Genomic DNA, 4,987 nt, shown 5'->3' with positions numbered 1-4,987 from the left:
TGGCCGTGTTCTTATCACTGCAAGCCGAACGGACACACACACACATACTCACACACGCACACACACACGCACACACGCACACAAACATACACTCTTCACCTCTCAACTCCTACCTATTAGTCGCCTCTTACGATAGGCAGTGCCTTCTTGCCTCAGTCGTGTTCTTATTTCTGCAAGCCGAACTAACACACACACATACTCACACACGCACACACACACGCACACACGCACACACACACACACATACACTCTTCACCTCTCGACTCCTACCAATTAGTCGCCTCTTACGATAGGCAGGGCCTGCTTGCCTTGGCCGTGTTCTTATCACTGCAAGCCGAACGGACACACACACATACTCACACACGCACACACACACGCACACACGCACACAAACATACACTCTTCACCTTTCGACTCCTACCTATTAGTCGCCTCTTACGATAGGCAGGGCCTTCTTGCCTCGGTCGTGTTCTTATTTCTGCAAGCCGAACTAACACACACACATACTTACACACGCACACACACACGCACACACGCACACACACACATACACTCTTCACCTCTCGACTCCTACTTATTACTTGCCTCTTACGACAGGCAGGGCCTTCTTGCCACGGCTGTGTTCTTATCTCTGCGAGCCGACCGCACACACACACACTCACACACTCACATACACACACACATAAACACGCACGCACACGTACACGCACACACTCTCCACCTCTCGACTCCTATCCATAAGCCACCTCTTAAGACAGGCAGGGCCTTCTGCCACGGCCGTAATCTTATCTCTGCGAGCCGAGCGGACAAACACACACACTCACACACATACACACATACACTCTTCACCTCTCGACCCCTTCCTTTTAGTCGCCTCTTACGAGAGGCAGGGCCTTCTTGCCCCCGCCGTATTCATAATTCTGCAAGCCGAACGGACACACACACTTATACACACACGCACACACGCACACACACACATACACTCTTCACCTCTCGACTCCTACTTATTACTTGCCTCTTACGACAGGCAGGGCCTTCTTGCCACGGCTGTGTTCTTATCTCTGCGAGCCGACCGCACACACACACACTCACACACTCACATACACACACACATAAACACGCACGCACACGTACACGCACACACTCTCCACCTCTCGACTCCTACCCATTAGTCGCCTCTTACGACATTCAGGGACTTCTTGCCACGGCTGTGTTCTTATCTCTGCGAGCCGACCGCACACACACACACTCACACACTCACATACACACACACATAAACACGCACGCACACGTACACGCACACACTCTCCACCTCTCGACTCCTAACCATTAGTCGCCTCTTACGACAGGCAGGGCCTTTTTGCTACCGACGTGTTCTTATCTCTGCGGGCCAAATGGACACACACACACACACTCGCACACACACATACACACACATACACGCTTTACCTCTCGACTCCTACTCAGTAGTCGCCTCTTACGACATTCAGGGACTTCTTGCCACGGCCGTGTTCTTATCTCTGCGAGCCGAACGGACACACACACACTCACACACACACACGCACACACACGCACCCACACACACGCACACGCACACGCACACACTCTCCACCTCTTGACTCCTATCCATTAGCCGCCTCTTAAGACAGGCAGGGCCTTCTTGCCACGGCCGTAATCTTATCTCTGCGAGCCGAGCGGACAAACACACACACTCACACACACACACACACACACACATACACTCTTCACCTCTCGACCCCTACCTTTTAGTCGCCTCTTACGAGAGGCAGGGCCTTCTTGCCCCGGCCGTATTCATATCTCTGCAAGCCGAACGGACACACACACATATACACACACACTCACACACGCACAAACACACACACGCACACACGCACACACACATACACTCTTCACCTCTCGACTCCTAACTTTTAGTCGCCTCTTACGAGAGGCAGGGCCTTCTTGCCCCCGCCGTATTCATAATTCTGCAAGCCAAACGGACACACACACTTATACACACACTCACACACGCACAAACACACATACACGCACACACGCACACACACATACACTCTTCACCTATCGACTACTACCAATTAGTCGCTCCTTACAGCAAGCATGGCCTTTTTGCCACGGCCGTATTCTTATCTCTGCAAGCCGAATGGACACACACACATACTCACACACGCACACACACACGCACACACGCACACAAACATACACTCTTCACCTCTCAACTCCTAACTATTAGTCGCCTCTTACGATAGGCAGGGCCTTCTTGCCTCGGTCGTGTTCTTATTTCTGCAAGCCGAACTAACACACACACACACTCACACACGCACACACACACGCACACACGCACACACACACATACACTCTTCACCTCTCGACTCCTACTTATTACTCGCCTCTTACGACAGGCAGGGCCTTCTTGCCACGGCTGTGTTCTTATCTCTGCGAGCCGACCGCACACACACACACTCACACACTCACATACACACACACACTTAAACACGCACGCACACGTACACGCACACACTCTCCACCTCTCGACTCCTATCCATTAGTCGCCTCTTACGACAGGCAGGGCCTTTTTGCTACCGACGTGTTCTTATCTCTGCGGGCCAAATGGACACACACACACACACTCGCACACACACATACACACACATACACGCTTTACCTCTCGACTCCTACTCAGTAGTCGCCTCTTACGACATTCAGGGACTTCTTGCCACGGCCGTGTTCTTATCTCTGCGAGCCGAACGGACACACACACACTCACACACACACACGCACACACACGCACCCACACACACGCACACGCACACACTCTCCACCTCTTGACTCCTATCCATTAGCCGCCTCTTAAGACAGGCAGGGCCTTCTTGCCACGGCCGTAATCTTATCTCTGCGAGCCGAGCGGACAAACACACACACTCACACACACACACACACACACACATACACTCTTCACCTCTCGACCCCTACCTTTTAGTCGCCTCTTACGAGAGGCAGGGCCTTCTTGCCCCGGCCGTATTCATATCTCTGCAAGCCGAACGGACACACACACATATACACACACACTCACACACGCACAAACACACACACGCACACACGCACACACACATACACTCTTCACCTCTCGACTCCTAACTTTTAGTCGCCTCTTACGAGAGGCAGGGCCTTCTTGCCCCCGCCGTATTCATAATTCTGCAAGCCAAACGGACACACACACTTATACACACACTCACACACGCACAAACACACATACACGCACACACGCACACACACATACACTCTTCACCTATCGACTACTACCAATTAGTCGCTCCTTACAGCAAGCATGGCCTTTTTGCCACGGCCGTATTCTTATCTCTGCAAGCCGAATGGACACACACACATACTCACACACGCACACACACACGCACACACGCACACAAACATACACTCTTCACCTCTCAACTCCTAACTATTAGTCGCCTCTTACGATAGGCAGGGCCTTCTTGCCTCGGTCGTGTTCTTATTTCTGCAAGCCGAACTAACACACACACACACTCACACACGCACACACACACGCACACACGCACACACACACATACACTCTTCACCTCTCGACTCCTACTTATTACTCGCCTCTTACGACAGGCAGGGCCTTCTTGCCACGGCTGTGTTCTTATCTCTGCGAGCCGACCGCACACACACACACTCACACACTCACATACACACACACACTTAAACACGCACGCACACGTACACGCACACACTCTCCACCTCTCGACTCCTATCCATTAGTCGCCTCTTACGACAGGCAGGGCCTTTTTGCTACCGACGTGTTCTTATCTCTGCGGGCCAAATGGACACACACACACACACTCGCACACACACATACACACACATACACGCTTTACCTCTCGACTCCTACTCAGTAGTCGCCTCTTACGACATTCAGGGACTTCTTGCCACGGCCGTGTTCTTATCTCTGCGAGCCGAACGGACACACACACACTCACACACACACACGCACACACACGCACCCACACACACGCACACGCACACACTCTCCACCTCTTGACTCCTATCCATTAGCCGCCTCTTAAGACAGGCAGGGCCTTCTTGCCACGGCCGTAATCTTATCTCTGCGAGCCGAGCGGACAAACACACACACTCACACACACACACACACACACACATACACTCTTCACCTCTCGACCCCTACCTTTTAGTCGCCTCTTACGAGAGGCAGGGCCTTCTTGCCCCGGCCGTATTCATATCTCTGCAAGCCGAACGGACACACACACATATACACACACACTCACACACGCACAAACACACACACGCACACACGCACACACACATACACTCTTCACCTCTCGACTCCTAACTTTTAGTCGCCTCTTACGATAAGCGGGGCCTTCTTGCCGCGGTCGTGTTCTCATCTCTGCAAGCCAAACTAACACACACACATACTCACACACGCACACACACGCACACACACACGCACACACGCACACACACATACACTCTTCACCTCTCGACTCCTACTTATTAGTCGACCCTTACAAGAGGCAGGGCCTTCTGGCCTCGGCCGTATTCTTATCTCTGCAAGTCAAACGGATACACACATATACACACACACTCACACACGCCCACACACGCACACACGCACACACACATACACACACATACACGCTTCACCTCTCGACTCCTACCCATTAGTCGCCTCTTACGACATTCAGGGACTTCTTGCCACGGCCGTGTTCTTATCTCTGCGAGCCGAACGGACACACACAGACTCACACAAACACACGCACACACACGCACCCACACACATGCACACGCACACGCACACACTCTCTACCTCTCGACTCCTATCCATTAGCCGCCTCTTAAGACAGGCAGGGCCTTCTTGCCACGGCCGTAATCCTATCTCTGCGAGCCGAGCGGACAAATACACACACTTACACACACACACACATACACTCTT

This window comes from Diabrotica undecimpunctata, unplaced genomic scaffold, assembly GCF_040954645.1.
Source record: "Diabrotica undecimpunctata isolate CICGRU unplaced genomic scaffold, icDiaUnde3 ctg00000588.1, whole genome shotgun sequence".
Classification (NCBI taxonomy): Eukaryota; Metazoa; Arthropoda; class Insecta; order Coleoptera; family Chrysomelidae; genus Diabrotica; species Diabrotica undecimpunctata.
This window is presented reverse-complemented; position numbering follows the sequence as displayed.